The sequence below is a fragment of the Taeniopygia guttata genome, chromosome Z (genome assembly GCF_048771995.1).
Source record: "Taeniopygia guttata chromosome Z, bTaeGut7.mat, whole genome shotgun sequence".
NCBI lineage: Eukaryota > Metazoa > Chordata > Aves > Passeriformes > Estrildidae > Taeniopygia > Taeniopygia guttata.
Window position 1 is genome coordinate 23,340,951 of NC_133063.1, and position 18,588 is coordinate 23,359,538.

Here is an 18,588-nt window from a genome sequence, read left to right on the forward strand (position 1 = left end):
TAATATTAGCTGGACTTTAGGTTTTTTTGTGAACACTGTTTTATCCCCTAGTGCAGAAGAACATTCTACAGTTAAAACGCTTCTGTGACTTGAAGATAATATCTCTATGCGATGGTGTCAGTGCATGCAAATAGAGAAAACAGAAATGCTTATAAAATCACTGCCCGACAGTATTGCTTCTTCACCTGTGACTCCTGACAGATCTTGCAGATATGAGAAGATTTCATTAATGAATTCAAGCTATGATATTTGTAATTTTAAGTCTCATCACAATCAATAGAATCAGGATTCAGTGTAGGGTTTTTTCTGCACAGTAGCACACTCACTGCCTCTGTGACAACCCGCATTTCTTTCTGAGCAAATGGAAACCTAGTAGCACAAGCCTCAGGAAGTTGTTAAGCAATTAAAGGCTTCTCTCTCAGCACATTGCATGGTTACCATAGTATCCTTTGCCTCAAAGCCTTTACTGATGATGTCAGTATGCATACAGGGGCTGTTCATAGCATCTACGTGAACATTATTTGACTCTCACTAAAGATCATAAGCTTCTCTCCATACATTCTGTAATCCAGTGTTATTTTACTAATTCATGAGACTGGAAGGTAAGTGACTTTTGCTTCATATTTAATAGTTTTTATGTATCCTCATGATGAAGTTTCAGTGTTGCCTTTTTTTTTTATTCCCTTGCATTGTTCACTAAATTCATAAAGTATGTTTTAGATGAACCAATTGCATAGCTTAGTGTAATTTAAATGTAATGACAAAGTCTAGGTAATTTTCATAAATATAAAAAAAAGATAAAGTAAAAATCCCTGAAGTAAAAAACCCTGACTTATTATATAGTTAAAGGTTTTTAGAAATTAAAATTTACAGAGATATATTTTTACTTATAGATCCATTTATGTAATGGGGATTATTACCTAAGAGAAACATGTTCACTTAAAAAAAATATTATTGAAGCAAAAATTCAGCAATTAACACCCATCTTATATTAAATAAGGGCTTTGATATGGCAAGAAATTCTACATTAAAGTAATATGTACTGTACAAGTCCACCAATGTACCTCTTTCTTCCATGCATATACAGTATGCAAGTAACTTTTCTTAACCTGTACCTCTTTTCTGGTTTTTGTTCATAACATTCCTTGGCTTATTTAGACATTTAAGTCTGTTTTGGGGAAAGGGGGTCTCTATTGATGTTTCTTAAGCAAAATGCTTAGTATGTACTGACTCATTTGGCAGTTTTTAATGTTATTAATTGCAATAGACGTGGTGCATTAGAGGAATAGGAAAGACAGTCTAGTGACAATACTGTGCCTTTTGAGTATCTTTAATTCCTTGTGGACTGAGGATTTTTTTGCTTTCTAGTATAAAGATATATATGTTCTTTCTTTTCTCTCTTGACTGCCTAGCTGTTAGTTTGGACAATAATATAGAAAAGAATAATACTTTAGATAACCGAAAACTACCTTTCCAGTTCTGATACCTATTAACTTTGATATTTAGCACTTAAAAAAATAAAGTCTGTTTATGTATTTAATGCAATTTTTGATTGTTCACAGGTCTTCCTTTATGGTTTTAGGAATTGTGCATATTATCTGTTTTAGCTTAGGAGGTTAGACTAGGGGATTTTTGTTCATTCTTTTTTGTTTGGTTGGTTTTTTGTTCACTGTTTTTTTGTTTGATTAGTTTTCAGTTTGGTGTGTTAGACGCAATCAACCAGTATGCAATATATGTGTTTCTTTAATGAATGTCTGTCTAATGATGTAGTAGTAGTTTGGAGTTGGGAGCTTCTTTTCATGTTTATTAATGGGTTTGATTTGTTCTTCCTCCCACCAAGTCCTTTCACTCCAAGTTCAGGTTTCACATTCAAACAGCTCATTACAAAAACAGGGTTTCTGTTGTTTTTTCACTATAATCCTGTAGGTCATTTATAGGGGTGCATGTTTGGGTGCACTCTTGAGATCTTCCATTATAGTGGTGTCATTAATCATTGTAGTTTTTCTCTGTTCTGAGCAGAAACCAAGCAGGATTACAGGAGGACTGAGGGGAAAGGATAAGAACTACTTTAAAGAAAGAAACATTTGTGTTTTTTTCAAATAATACTGTGGTACTGACATATAGAAGGACATCACAGAATTAGAGGAGTATTAAAAAGATGAAGATGAGACACAATTGCCTTAAATGTGGGCTGAAGGAGAAGTTCTTGAAGGAAAAAAACAAGGTACCCTTGAACAGGGTAAATTGGGAATTCTTTCAGAATTTTATGTAATCTAACAAGAGAACAGATAAGAACATCAAAGATAATGCTAAAAATTTTTTAAGATGCTAAGTTAATTCAATGCTGAAAAGAATAGTCTTGCTCTCCTGGTGCTCTTTTCTCCCTGCAGCGGTCATGGGATGAGTTTGTGTGGTGGCTTGATACAACATAAACCTAGTCTGTAGCAAAGAGCTTTTCCACCAACCAGCAAGATGAACCCATCCCCCTGGAATCTGTGGACTCAGAAAGTCTGTCACAGTAGAGAAGACTGGTTTAATTGCCCTGCAAAGCATTAGCTCTGATCATATTCTGCTATATCAACTTAGCCATAAGTACAGCTGTACCTTAAAATCATGGTGGGTTTTTATGGAGTTTAAAATCTCCCTGTTCAAAACAACTGTGAGAGAAAATAGCTGGTTGGCACATGAGATTTTGTGGTCAGTTTTTGAATATTGTCCCTCATATTTAGGGAAGTTACTATTCAGATAGAAATCCTAGATAAATTTCTGACCTTGTTTGGACAAGGAAATTGAGTTTAAGACCTGACGCTAAGAATGTGCTGGTTTTAAATTAGGATGCCTCCCCCTCTACCTCCCTCGTTGCCCCATGGCTGGTCATGTGTACAGTTACACATGTGTTTTGTCTGCATGGTGGGGATGTATGCTTAACTTCACCATGGTTGGATGTGGGAGCTGAGACCACCTTGCCTTTCTTGGTCTGCATGATCTGGCCAGACTTTCTTCCATTACCAAACCTTAAGCATTTTTGCATAGTTATATATTTAAAGCATGCAGCATGTCTTTGCACAGAAGTTAATAATAATGGAGGAAATGCATAATTTTTCAGAATCAATAAAGTTTACTCAATTGTGTCCTATGTCTTCTGACATTATTTGTACACATGCATGTGGAATGGGGTGATGAAGGCTCTGTGGTTTGCCTGGTATTTCAGTCAATAGGAGAAAAAATGTGCCCTAAGGAGAAAAAATGTTCCCTAATCTTGCTAGAATTTGCTTACAGAAAAGTACCTAATATTTTTGTTCTGACAAGATTTAATTACTGGTAGATAAGCATTCATGTATTTCTGTAAGATTGGATAATTTAATCATAAATGTTGAAGATGTAGAAAAATCCATAAGCAACTGTGCAACAGCTGTATCTTTTTTGTCTTTTCCTGCCCCTACATTATTCTAAAAATCATACTTCAGCTGTGCCCCAGAGATACAGTGATTCCACTCAGTACCTGTATGAAATCTCCATAATTTTTTTTTGTATCTCTTTTTTTTATTAAGTGCTTTTCTTTGCTCGGACCCATGTGCACATGTTTGTTTAAATCTATGTAGTAATAATAATAAATCAGGTGGAACTGTTAGATAGAAAGAACTGACATTCACCTGAATGGATTTCCAAAGTTCAAGGCTTTTATAAATCTGTTCCACGTTGACTGGTAACTAACATATTGTTTTCCAAAATTCTATTCTCCTGTTATGAAAATACTGCCTTTTGGTGTTGGGAATATTGTCATATCCTGTGAATATGAAAATTTTGTAGTGACAGGTGGCTTAGATAGTCTTTAAGAGGAAAAAGCTATAAAGCTAAGTATACAACAAAAATAATAGTGTGCTAAGAAAAACATTTTAGCATTCTCCAGAGCTTGTGTTAGTCTGAATTGGCTGGTTTGTCTCTGCTGTGTTTATGTACAACATCTAATTCTGGAGAATTTTTTTTTTTAACCAAGAGACTCCCTTGATTCAGTGTGTTCTATACATGGGGGAAATGGGACTTCATTGATACTTTTTTTCTTAGAATTTCATTTTGAGCTTCTTCATTTGTACATGCAAACATGTATATGTTCTGTTGTGCTTTTTAATCCCCCTATTCCATATCCTTCATGTTCAGGATTTTTTTTACATTATATTGGGTTTTTTCCCTGAATAAAGGTCAAAATTTTGAAGCTGCCTGATTGTTTTGCCTTCTTATTTGCAATCTTTTGAGTATTTAACTTAAGAATAGAAGCATTTGTTGTGCATCTAGAAGAGGCATTAATTTATTCTTCAGTAAAAATAGTGTTGTTTCTAAGTTACATCATGTGTAAGTTACCTCAGGCCGTAGGTGAGCGTTCGTGTGGTTGGTTTGGGTTTTTTTAAACAGTGCTATTTTTATATTATTTTATATGTACTGGAATTAGTATTGAAGTAAATTATTTCATTTGGAGGTGCTGTTGGACTCTTGGCTGAAAACAACTTTTATCTTCTTCATTGAAAGCTGCACATTACACCAGGCCTGAATCTTACTTTCACTTTTCTGGATGTATACCTGTAAGCTCTTTATGGTGGGGAAAGGGTGAGAGTCAAAAGGTAGCTTTAAGTCTAGAACTAAGCCAGTCCATCTGGTTTTCGACAGGGTTGAAAGTCTTGGACCTTCTTGCAAGGTTTTCATGTTGACTTCATTACTTGCTGAGACAGTCTGGAAGTGTTTGTCTTGTTTTAGAGCCAAGTGGTAGAAGTAGGCTGGTGAATCTTTTTACTTGATGTAAGGAATCTCTCACCAACTTTTGTCCTTACAATACACCTGAAAGAAGCTTTAGTGTGTGAGAAGCACAGTGGATCCATCACTTGTGAAGAAAGGTCAGACTGCTACAAGAAAACAGAACTGTTAGAACCATTGTACTATTTCTAGACTGGTTTGTTTGTTTGTTCTTTAACTAAAAAATTAACATAGTTTGAAGGTTGTAATTTATACCATAGTGCTTTCTTAGAGAAATCTCTGCAGAAGTGGTATGTGTATTTAAAGGGAAAAAAGGAAAAAGCTCTTCAGAAAAGTACTGTAGAACTGTACTGTAGAAGTGTTGCCACATTCTGGTGTTTAAAGAAGTCTATACAGTCCATCAGAAGGAATGTCACAGTACAAATTTCCTTGAGGTTTTCGTACAAAATCTAGATTAAATTTGAACCACTCTGGTTCACTCCTTTTCCTTTTTGAAGAAACCTACCTGCAAATGGGAATGCCTTAGGAGTTCCCTGGCTGACAACTCTTTGAGTTTAGCCTGACTGCCAGCTCAGGTATTCACTGCAGTAGACTTTTTGGATATGGTAACTGTTCAGTGTATGACCAAATTAGTGTGGAGTGCTTTTTCTTAGGCTTATTCCCCATCCTGGGCCACACAGATGAATTCACAAAAGAATCCTGGAACAACTTATCAGTTTTTCTGAGTATGAATCAGTGCAGTTTTGCAAAACTGCTAAAAATAGTAGCTGTTTCCTCTTCTAAACTCACCAGATTCTTAAGGATCAATGGCTTTGCAGGGGAGATAAAAGGCTGATTCAGTTTCTTCTTTTGTGTGAGGGTCATCTGGCATCATCAAAGAAAAACAGAGGAACCCAAACAGCTAAGCATGCCATCCATTCTATTAAAGACACAAAAGGGAGAAAGATACTTGGTCCCAAAGTTGTGATTTCAGGAAATCTTGGAAAGAGGACTGTCTGGTTTCATGTATATTTGTGTCAAATAGCAAATTATGCATCTTGGGACATAAGAAAGCCGTGTAAGGCCATCTTGTTTGGGGCAGTAAAAGAGTTGTAACCTGTTTCTTTTATCCTAAGGTGATACTTTGCAATTTCTTTGGTTTAGGAAAAACGTTTTTTGAGTTTGTTTTAATGCAAATTGGTTTTTCAACTCATCAGGCTAAAAAAGAAAGAAAAATCACAAAGCAGTTCTGTTCTTGAGAGCTTATGAGGCTTTATAAATACATTCTCTTTCAATTAGAAGTAAGTTTGAAAGTGTATTTTATTTTACTTGTTGGTTACAGTAGTTCATCCATGAATAGAAGTTACCTTGTAAAAACTACAAGTTGTAAGTATTGTATTTCTGTTTGTCTGTAACTAAAATGAGATCTTGTAGCTGGGAAATACTCCACCTGACAGTCAACTCCAGGGTAAGATTTTTGAAGTGTCCAGTTTAATTGTGGTGTGTACTTTCTCTGGTGAGCTTTATTGAGGGCAGCATGACTTTGCAAGAACTGATGTGATGATTTGTTGCAGGCAGTACTCGGGTATGGGCAGGCTTGATTTTAGTTCTTGACAGGGTTACAGAGGGCCTTGCATGAACATGTGATGTGGTTCCCAATCTGTAGTGAATTAGCTACTGCCTTGTATCATGAAAGCACTAGGAATGGAATTCCATGGAAGCACTTGTGAATTAGTCTTTTAAGATATATCTATATTATATATAGCGTATATGTGATACCCACATTCATAGCGAAGTATATAAAGTGCTAGTTTGTGTACTCTTCATCCTTGGTGTTCTTTAGGAATGGTTTTCTAGTATCAGTTTTTTCTTACCCTTATTTATGTGTCAGAGCGCTCTAATTTCCTCTTCAAGTGTGATTGAATATTGTACAGTTCTTTGTTATGTTTAAGAGATGTATGTTACATCTTTTATCTTTCAGTGTTTCATTAGGTTTATGTGGGACAACAGAGTATAAGATTCTTCATTGTCAATGTAGCATTAAAAGCTTTATTGGTGAAGTTTGGAGAAGAATGTTTCAAAAAGGAAGATAAATACCCAAGTATAATATTTTTTTTTTTTACTTAAGTTTAAACTATAAGCTTCCATTTTTATTTTATGAGTGAGAGTTTAAGAAGACATTTTCAACATCTACATTTACAGAAAACTATTATTTTCAGGAAGCTGTTAAACTTTATCAATATTTCAATATTTTAACCATTTCCTCTGTGAGCAGTACCCTATGACTACCATGGATAACCTCCTTTAGTTAAAAGAGTTTTTATCTTTTAATGTTACATAATTGAGGAGCCATTGGAGGTGTGGATGTTTTTGCTATAGTAATTAAAACACAGATGGAGCTTGTAGGTGAAGAATGTCTGAGTGGCAGTCAGTATTACTCGGTGCTGAGCATGAGCTAACAACCAAGCAACAAACTAAAAATACTCTTCAGTGAAGTCAGCTAGCTGCTAGAAAGATGAAGATATGTCTGTTGTCCTGGAGGTACCATACACAGACAAGCATTACATTTGTTGTGTGGGATGTACAAGAGAGCATGGGGAAAAAAAAAGTGATTTCTCACTTTTAATATGATTAGTTATAGCTATCAATGAAATGCATTTTTGGGAATGTTCTAGTAAGATTATTTTGAACAAGAAAACAATTTAGCCTTTTTTTATTATATTTAAAAGTTGGTTTTGCATCTCATATATAAATAGATAAAATTTTGTGTTTAGCTGGCAGATTTGCATTGCAAAACAATTTTTTTTCAAATGTAAGTTGTCAGATTTTATTTTGTTGATTTATTTTATGGGCTATTATTTCTGCTCTAATTATTAGTTTGTATATTATGACTGACAAAACTGGAGATAGGGCTGCCACTGAATAGCTGGTTCCCCACTGTATTTGCTAATGGATCTTTAGGATTACTTTGTTGTTTAAAACCAACCAGTGCTTAGCAGGAAAACAAACTTCACATACATTCTGCATCTATTTTCAAGCAGCATCTTGAAAGAGCAGTTGTAACTGATGTCTTTTTGCTTAAATGTCTTTAACTGGATGGTGGGAAAAAACATAGTGCAAAGAGGTTTTGGTGTCAATCTGTTTTCTGCAGTACATCAGCAGTAGCTGCTAAAGCCCCCTGGAAAGCTGTCAGGCATTCTGTTTTGTACTTGTCAGTGTCATGATAAGGGAGAGCAGTACTGGCTTTTGTTCATGTAGTGCTAAATATAGCTTGTTTTAACACAGCTCTATTTTTTTTGGTGCTATTCATCACTTTTTTAGTCATTCTCCAAAGCAGTCATCAAATTCACTCAGCCCTCTCTGATTTCTAAATAACTTAAAGAAAGTGAAAGTGCTTTTCTTTGCAGTTTAATGCTAAATTGGACTTAATTATCTTTAGCCAAATACAGTGCCAAGACTGATAAATGATAGAGGAGTTTTGTCATCTGATACAAAACACTTGTGAAAATACAGGATAAGTAATGAGAGATTTTATAGAATTTCCTGTTTTGAGGAAGGGATGGATAGGAAAGTTGGAACATATGGGGAAAGCAATAGATTATAGAATAAATTCTAAATTTACTAGAAAATGCTTGTTGCATCCTCTGTTCCTGTCTTTCCCTTTAAAAACCTTAATGGTAATTTCATATAAAGTATTAAAATCTGTTAAAACTGACAACAAATTTGAGATGGCTCAGTGAGTAGCCATGAGGTTTTGGATCAAGTTCTTATGTAGTGAGCATGTGACAAGGAAATGAAGATCACCTTCCACCTATGTTAAAAATGCGTGAAGAGTTCATGCAACTAGAGAGCATTAGGGCTTTTTTTTTTTTCTGTAGCACTTTTATGCTGCCTCAATGCTCTTCCTCCTTCACTTCTGTAAACTTGACCTATGTATGGAGTTGTCTCCTTATTTGAGTGCCTTTAAAAGGATCATGGAACCAGAGCAAGGAATAAAGGAGTCTGTGGTGTTTCTGAGCCATCTTGTAATAGTGACACTGATGCCTGCTGCTCCAAAATTGCTTGTTTCTACTTGTTCCAGATAGTTTGCTATCCTTCATCAGGTTCCCTGTAGGAAACAAAAGCCATGTGACACATAGTGGGATTTTGTTGATGTATTTTGTACAGTTACAGTGCTACTCGAGCCTTTATGATTGAAATTCCATGCAACTACAGTGCAAATGTGTAGCTCACGCTCCTAGCATCTTGACACAGCTTGTCTTGCGGTGTTTGGAGAACTTCTGCTCCTGCTGCGGTGCAATTACACCAAAAACTTTCAATCCTGTTGCTTCAGGTTGCTTATGTAGAGGAGGCAAGCAGTGCATACAGTCCTAAGCTGGGAGTTAAACTTCTGGGTGTGCTCTGATGGCTCTCTACAACTACCTGAAAACAAGTTATAGTCAGGTGCCTGTCAGGTTTTTCTCCCAAATAACAAGTGATAGGACAAGAGGAAATTATCTAAAGAAGGGTGTGGTTAATTTCTATATCACGTGGTAGATGTGGAATCTTTGCCGATGATACACCACACCATTTCTTCCTTGAAGGCTTTAACTAGAAATGGCATTTATTAACTGTATTCCTGGTCTTTTCCTCACAAACACTGTGATTTAAAGTAAACCATTACATAGTCATACAAAGGTGATTGTAAAAATGATATCAGAAGAACCTGGAAGTGCTTACTAGGCTGATACAAGTAGCTGTTAGAGTAATCCAGCTTTGAGGAGAGAAAATTGACACTGAAGTTTTCAAGCCTTATTGTCAGAAGAACGCATATATCTAAATTCCATACTCTTATTTTAGAGTATTTTAACAAACTGTTGGCTAACACTTTGCAATGTCCTGATCATTGGATACAAAGTGCAGTTTAGACCATGGAGTTTCAGTGGTCAAGTTTTCCCCCACAATCACAGTTTCCAATTTCCTCTGTAGTAACCCCTTGAGTATCCCTGGCACATATTTGTATTTCATCATGACAGTGCAATTCCAACTTTCTTTTTCTTACCTTAAAATATCCAAATTTAAGTTTGCTGTGGAATTAGTGAGTCCTTTATTCAGAAGACAAGAATGCTGACCCTCAATCCCCATATTGCTGTGCCTGCCTCTCTCCTCATCAGGCATGTTGCCAGCAAGCACTGTCACTACTATGGATTGCTGTACCAGACTGTGTCTTTATACAAAGATAGATGTCCCTACAAAAAATTTTGCTGAGCAGATTGCTAAAAGGCAATCTGAAAGCCAGGTTTCTCATCTGGATTTTTTGATGGTAAGTTTTTATGGGTTTTGCTTAAAAACTAGCAGAAATTATTCTGCTTATGATGCAATTTATAAAATGTAACAGCTTTGCAGAGGCTACCCAACCCCTACCAAAATGTACTTGAGTAACAGACTTCTGATATTACCCCTTCCTGCTGTTAAGTCTGATTCAAAAGTTGGATGTCTACTTCTGAAGGATAAAAGAAGACAGAAATCCAAGTTTGAGTCACTGAGGCTGTCACCTTTGGTAAGAGCAAACAGCCATGTTTGAAAAAGAGCTGCGTATCACCAAACCTACAGCCCTATCTCGTGGGAGGGTTTGAAGGTATCCCTTGATTAGAAAAAAGGAAGGGAAGTATGGGATGTCATTTGGACCTGAGAAAAAGACAAATCTCTTCTTACTAGTGTGGATTTTCTCTTATGTAAGTAGTACCAACTATTTACACTAACACTAAATGTCTTGAGTGTAGCTGAAAAATGCTGTGATGATTATACTGTTTCATGCAGAATTACTGTTATTCTTTATCATTTGGTCACCTGGCTTCCATCTTTGACTTCAGCTTTGATCTTCACCTCCCTATGCCATGTTCTTTAGTAGCTTGATTTCAAGTCTGAATTTCTGGAAGGCAGCTTGGGTGAAAACGATGGATTTATGGTGTGTTTGTGGAACTTACACACATAATTTGAGAGTTAGGACAGGTAAGCTCCAAAGTGAGTTTGGAGTATGTATTATGTTTCCTGCCAAGGGATCATACCCTAATGCTTTCATACACACTTAAGAGTATCAGAAGTGGAACTAATGTGTAACACTAAACTCTTTCTCCCCTTTCCATCATGGCTGGATTTTTTAGATCCCTGTTATATTAGTACTACCTTATTTTTATTTTACATTGATTTGTATTAGCTAGTGAAATAACCTGCCTTATACTAAACTGTCAATGGAATCCATTGGAAAAACAAGTGTTTCCCCACTTGAGATCATAATAGAGTTAAAACTTCCAACTGCTCTCAACAACAGAAGTAGGTACTGACTTTATGATAGTGTGTTTAGGCTGCTGATAGTTGACCTGCTGCTTCATTATCATAAACTGGGCAAATTTTGTTGTACAAATTTCTTGCTGTATTTTACACCAAAATGCATTTAAAAGTTTGCTTTATTTCTGTATTTTATCAATGGCTAAGGAGGACTTAAAATGTGACAATGAAACATTTTTGTGAATGATTTTTGGTGCTGACCTGAAAAATATTTCTTTTTGGAGGTTCTTTTACTTTGGTCTCAGCCTGAATACTTTAACTACTGCATCTCTGGAATTGGTTTCATTCAGTGTTTGGGCCTCAGGTTGAATAATTTCCTTGTGAGTAAAAATGTGTCTGAAACAAAAAGTAACTTAAGCTAAGTCTATGTAATGTTTTATATAGCACTTCAAATTGAGCATTTTGGAAAATTCTATAATGATCTTTTTTCTTTTCTTGTAAAAATGCATGTTTTTGACCCAGAAAGAAGAAAATTTAGGAAAACAAAATAGTGTATTTATAATATACAGAGTAATAGACATACTAAAAAATTGTGTCCAAAGCATTGCATCCAAAAGTCCTACTCAAAATATTATCTGCTATTTCTATATAGTGTGACTTTTGTATTTTCTCTCCTCAAACCACACCCCTCACCTCCTGATAGCTTTGACCTTATGTCAGAAAAATCAGTCCTGTTGATTGGGGAACTGGGAATAGGGGATTTGGGCCTTCTTGCTAAAGAAACCAATTATGTGACCTAGGAGGTGCTAAAATGCTACTTTGACAAGTTACTGCATGCAAGGAAGTGAGTGGGTGTTGTATTTGGAAAAACTTCTAATAAGCACTGTAATACATAAGAAATCTTTAAATCGACTGATCTTACATTATCAAAAAATTTGTTGGTGTACCCTTAATAAGCATTAGTGTGTTAATTAAAAAATGTTTCCTTTTACTAGTTTAAAGCTTAATTTTTTACAGGTTTATAAAGTTCAGTAATGTGACAAGCTTGTAGTTGAACTAGACAAAATAGAAATGAGTATAAATGAGTTTCTTCACGAATCTGATTTTGGAAGAACAGTCTTATCTGTAGTTTGTAGACATTTCATGCTACTGCATTAAGGAGAAATATTAAAAATTATTCTTAATATTAATTAAGAATGGCAATTTTGTACAAATTTTTGATAGTAAAGTAGTTTTCTTAGCTTGTAATTGAACTAATGTCAAAATAGTTTTTCTGTATCGGAACTTGATTGTTAACATACACTTTTTTGCTTGTTTTTATTTTATGCTACAAATAGAAGTCATTGCCACATTTTCTTGCAAACATACCTGTGTGTTTATGAGTTGGTGGTTATGTAGTTTGGCTCATAACTAGATTTCCAATGCATATGTTCATGGGTGAGTTTTTTTCATGAATGTTGGAACTGAATTCACGAGATTAGACTTGTACTCATGTGAACAAATCCCATCTTTTCTGATAGGCTGTATTTTTAAGACTATTCATTATTCAGTATGATGATTGCTTTGATGAATCTGGCATAAAAGAATTGTGACCAAAGTGTAGCTTGCTGATATTTTGCAGGAGGCTTGGATTTCCTTTCTCATGCTATTTAGTTTGAGTAGCTGAGTTGATTTTACACACTTCCTTTCTCAGATAAATGAAAATCTTGCTTCAAGACTTCATCTTCTCTTTGAGTAAGAAATTTGTTTTGGTATGTGAAAGGGATGTGTCCATGGGCTTGCAGAAATTATGATATCCTTTCATAGTTTGTGATAATTATTTTATTTTCATTGTTTTAAAACCATTAGTCATGCCGTTGCCCTTAATCTTGATAAGATTTGTTCCTGTCCTCTTTTGACAAGCCCAGAAACATGGTGGATCTCATTCTTTCTTCTGTAGAAGTATTTGTTTTGTTTCCTGTTTTGGCTAGGAATTCATGTACTGGCTGAGTACTAGTAAGCTTTTTGTTACTACTTATAGACTTTGTTGGAGTAGCAAAATATTGTGACACGGGTACAATAAATGATTTTTAAAATCTGTGACTCAAGGTGGGTATTTTGGGTTTTAGTTTTCATCATAGCTGTTCTTGCAAGAATCACAGAATATGAGGTTGGAAGGGGACTGTAAGGATCATCTGATCCATCCTTCCTGGCAAAAGCGTGGTCCAGTCAAGATTACCAGCACCTTGTCCAGAGGGATCTTAAAAGAGTCCAACATTGGGAAATCCACCATATCCAAGGGGTGATTATTTCAAGGGCTGATTGTTCTCATTATGACAAATGTTCCTTTGTGTCCAATGGAATCTTCCCAGGAGTAACTTTTACCCATTACTGCTTGTCTTTTCCTTGTGAAAGAGGGGTCTCCTTTGTAGCCCACAGTGATAAGAATTCCTGCAAACATTCTTTTCTCAAGGCTGAACAAGTGTGGTGGTCCCTGTTTTCCAGCCCTGGACCTTTAAAACAGCTTTCCAGGGCTGTTTTAATCCCCTGCGGATGCTCCTGCACTTCCCCTGGCCCCCTGCCTACTCCACCCTGCTGGGTGGGCATTGTGCCAAATGTTCTGATGGTTTCCCATTGTCCAGTTCCAGCAAAGGCCAATCTTTTAAGAAACACCTTTTCTCTGTGGGATGTTGGTTTGTGGTTTGTCTGTATTGTTATTGTTAAATAAGTAGTTGAATATTGTTAAGCAAGCTAGCAGAAAAATTGGTAAAAGGTCCTGTAAGTATAGGTTTCTCTCTTTCCTACTTGTATTTTGTATTCCCTTAGTAATAAAGGACAGTCATGTATGTCCAGTTAGAAGAATGGGCTGTTCTGGAGGAAGGTGGAATAGACAAATTAAGGAGCATCACTAAAATTCACTGCAGCCTCTAAGCTGCTTTGTTTAGGTTGCTTTTAGCTCTGTTCCATAACATGTAATCTCTAAATAGAATAGTATTAGGGGTAAAGTGGTATGGGTTTTGAGCTGGCCTGTGGTTAAAATGATCTTTGAAAAGTTTCTTCCTGTGATGTTCAGTTTTTTGCTGTTGTTTATGAAACTGCCCCATCCCCTCCTCGAATAGTGGATTGATTCCACTATTGTGTGAATACTGTATTTCCAAGTACTTCCTGGCTCACTCTTTCATAGGAGGTGTTACTTAATAAACACTTCCTAGAGAAGTATTCTGCCATAATGGCATGCACAGGGTACTTAATGACAGACTAGTCACCAAGGAAAACAGAGATTTAGTTGCTGCCTTTTCAGCTAATGAGAGTAATCACTTGACAGATGGAATGGCACAGGAAAGAGATTGCATTCTGAACCAAAAGGCAAAATACAAAAAATAATTACCTAATATTTTTTTAATTTTCCAAATTAAAAAAAAAAAAAAAAAGAAACTTAAAGTATCTACCTACATATTTACCATTGTTGTATGTGGGGGTTAACTCACTTGCAGCACCAATATAGACTTTGTAATAATGGTCATAAGCAGTAAGATAAATACTGAGTCAAAGAGCTGAATTCTTTGCCAGCTGTGATTAAACCACAACAGTATGAAGAGATTTTGTTATAGCTCTTGAATTATCTTCCATTTCCTTCCCTACGGTGGAATTCGGGAGGTCAGCCCATGAGTAGGATTCCCAGGTACTTAGGTTTGGAAAAATAAACTTTATTTTTCCTGTTTGCTATTGAAGGTTTTTGGTACATCTTAAGTTTAATTTTAATTTTCAGTGAGCAATGGTTATACAATGAAAGCTAAAAAGTCCAGATTGGGTTCTAGCATTTTCCAGTTTCTCTTGCCAGGTATCTGAAGATATCAGCAAGGCAACCTCTGTAGTAAAATGCAGAGCTTAATTTTTTTGCCATCTGATGTACAGGCTCAGAAATAATTAAACCAGACTTCTTAGGTTCTGTTCAAACTGTGTATTGCAGGAATGCTTTTCATCTGAATTAATTTCAACAAATGAGCTAAGTAGAAGCTACGTCTTAAGATTCATCTTTGACCTGAAATCATGGTCATTATGCTGGAGTCAGAAAACATAAAGCTTGAGGATTTTGTAGAGTGGTAAGAAGGGCAGTATGATGATTAATCTTATACCCACATCTGTCTGAGCTTTGTGGAAAACAGTAATAAATCAGTATCAAGCAAAGACATTGTTTATTGTATTATTATTTTGTGCAAGATTCTCTTCTGTGCAAGATTCTATTTATAAAATAAAAAGAGCCTTACTGGACACAAATAATTGGAAAAAGGTGAAGTGTACTGGTCTTATAAGAATGAGAACAGATGATCTTGCAAATCTCTCTGATCTGGCAACCTCATACAAGATGCATGATTTTTATGTAGCTTTAAATAATATAAACATCAAAACTAAATCAAGCTGACATGAAATCTGTCTCTACCCAGTTCTGAGGAACTTTTGTCTACAGCATAACTTCTAAAGACTTTTCTTGAAACTATCTTCTTGCTTCATTGCTTTTACTGGTGGATTGAACTTGTGTGTGTGTGTATATATATAAAAACTGAATTGTAACTATGTGAAGTCTAGTTAGTGTGTGTTATGTGGTTTTGTTCTTTGCATTTGCTGCAGTTCTTCACTGTCAAAGGTGTGCAGCTGTCTGTGTGCAGTTGTCTGTCACAAAAAAAGTTCTTGATTCTTAACGTTTATGCATTGATTTGAAATAACTAATAATTTTTGTGGTTCATAATTTAAGTGGATGAATGTATGTCTATCAACATACATTGATAGATGAGATTTGTCATAAAATGTTTTTATTTTTGCTATAAGGAAACTAGTACCATTTTAAAGTTTGTAGTACTTTCTTGCAGAAATCTTCCACAGTTTTTATGGCTAATAGGTGTTGTATCTTTAAGTATGAAGTATGTCTTCATTTTTGGCACTTGGGAAGACCTCCTCTTATAGCATGAAAGATTTCCTTCAGTAGTGTCCTCTCTTTCTTCCTTTTGTGTTCAAAGGGATCTGATTTCTCTTCCTGTGATTCAAGGATAGGTCTGCTTTTAAACTGTGCTGTGAGTAATGCTGGCAGTTATGTATTTCCATTAGCTAAGGCGATCTGAAATTAAGATAACTCGAAATTTCTGAACACATTTCGGGAGAGAGATAATATATACGATTCATGGCTGTTGACAATTCTGTTTTTTAATGCCAGGCAACATTTTCAGAATGAATAAAGCCCCATGTTACTGAGAAACAGGAGTAACCAGTATGTCAGTAAGCTTTTAAAATTGCACCTGCATTGCTCTCATATGTGAAAGCTAATTGCACAAATAGTTTTATCACTGTAATAGTTTTTGTTATGCTGAGGGAGAAGACACTATAGATTTTTACACACATTTTCCTGTCTCTTGTACATACTTTTGACTGAATAGTTAAAGGAAATAAAAGAAACGTGAAGATGTTCTTCCTCATAAGTCAAACCCTGATGCTGCAGGAGACAAAACAGACAGTAGAATTACTGGAAAGTCTTAGATTTAAAGATTTTTCTGCTCCTGCGGTTTATTGAACAGAGGGTTAAACATCATTTGTATCACCTATATTTTGAAAACAAATATTTCTGTAAAAATACAATTTAAAACTTTTTTAAAAATTCCAATGTCCAGAAGGAATAAGCAGTCTTGCCCAACCTTGCCTAGTTCCAATTTTATATACCTTTCTTCTACAAGTATTATATTTGTTGCAGTAAAACCATTTATGTGGGGATTAAGTCTAAAATTTAGCTGTTGGGATGGGTATCTTATTATTTTTCATGCGTCATCTTTTCAGTCCTAGTGATGTATAGCTGAATAGCATTTTCCAGGGAAGAACGCTTGATTGCCTCTAATCTAGAAACTGACAATCTTGAGAATCCTCCTTTGTGCTCCAAGAGTAAAATACATTTCTACAAGGAAATCTTATCAGGACGTTGGGGGTGTAGGTTGTAGTGAGCAGGGAACACATTCACTTTCAACATTAGTTTAAACACTGATGCTGGTTATTTGTTTTCCCTTTCATGGTTATTTCTCTTTTGGATTGTTTTGTGTTACGGAGATAGCAAATAAACAAAATTAGTTGTGATTTAAAACTGGTGGGCATGCCAGCACCCCATAGATCCTCTTTCCCTGGCCCCCAGTGAGCTGGGCAAGACAGTCACAAGAAAATGAGAAAGCTCATGAGGTTGAGATGAAGACAGAATGAAGACAGAAGACAGCAAAAGCTGCATGCATAAGCAAAGGAAAATAAGGAATTCATATGCTCCTTGCCATCAGCAGGTGTTCATCACCTGCAAGAAGTAAACTTCCTTCTCATGTAATGATTTCTTGGGAAGACAAATACCATCACTCCAAATGTCCCCGCTGTTGCCGTGCGGGACTGGCTCCGGGCGGGCGCCTGCGGGAGCACGGCAGGAGGAGGGGAGAGGCGGCGGCTGCTTTTCCCCTTCGGCTCTGTGAGGCTCAGTTCTAGCGCGGGAACAGACGAAATGGCGACACGGGGCTCGGGTGCAAACACGTGTTTATTGTAGAAGCGTGTTCCCGAGACCACCAGGGCACCGAGGGGGGGTCGGTTATACCTTGTGCCAGGGGCGGGGGGGAACCTGAGCCGCGGCCAATGGGGACAGGGCAGGGAAACCCCGGAGACCCTGGGGAGGCAGGAACAATGATGGGAAAGGTGGGGGGCGGGGGCGGTGTGGGGAAGGGATCGGCCGCATGGCGAGGGGGAGTGATAAGGGAACAAAGGACTGGGACAAGGGACCGCGGGGACAGGGGGGAGGGGCGGGCTGGGTTGCAGGACAAAGAGGGAACGTGCTGGGGGAATGGAGAGGGGAAGAAGAGAAAATTACAAATCCAGCAACTCATCTTTTGAATTTACATAAAGGAAAGGGAGTTCTGAGGTAAAAACAAATTAGCAACGTTACAAATTCGAGAGACATTAGAAAGTGATACACCAATCATAGTTACAATGAATGGGGCAAAAATCTTTTCTACATTATAATTTAAGATAAAGAGTACAAAATTATCATAAAAACATTCTGTATCGAGGATGAAAGCAGGATTCATGACGCGATGCTTGTGGTTTTCAAATTCTAGCAGAGCAGAAGCAGGCAGCGAACAGCGATGTGGTTTCTCCAATTTGATTATTTGATTGCGAAGTTGGCATAGCATTGTGGGCAGTAATTAGAGAGGATGATCTTTCCTTCTATAAGATATAACTCAATCAAAGAAGTTATTTCCAGAATATCACAAGCAATAGGGAAGACTTGTATTGAAATAATAAGGGAACTTTGGGCAAGGTACATTTAGGAGATGGGATAGAGGGGTGAACCTGGGCACCACTGTTTCAGGGGAAAGAAGACAGTGGAGCCCTGGTCCGGGTTTCCAGCTCCACTCCCTTCGAAGGGGGCCCCCCCCGCAGCAAAGGGGAAAGCTCTCTTACAAAGGGAGGTCCTCTAACAGAGGGGCCCCTCCAGCAACCCCTCCCATCAGAGGGGAGGCCAGAAGAAGGACTGAGAGATTAATCCAACTCACCTCCCCCCCAATAGGGGCTGGCCCACTGCAGGATGGTGCAGGGCCATTGGGGGAG

The 18,588-nt window shown here is 36.8% G+C and overlaps 1 long non-coding RNA gene across 1 annotated transcript in view; it reads left to right on the forward strand.

Annotated features, from left to right (window-relative positions):
- Positions 1 to 464: 464 nt before the first annotated feature.
- LOC140681770 (uncharacterized) overlaps positions 465 to 18,588 on the forward strand; it is a 31,350-nt gene continuing 13,226 nt past the window's right edge. The window contains exon 1 of the long non-coding RNA XR_012052947.1: positions 465 to 602. This is a non-coding gene — a long non-coding RNA (uncharacterized lncRNA). The remainder of the gene's footprint in view (positions 603 to 18,588) is intronic.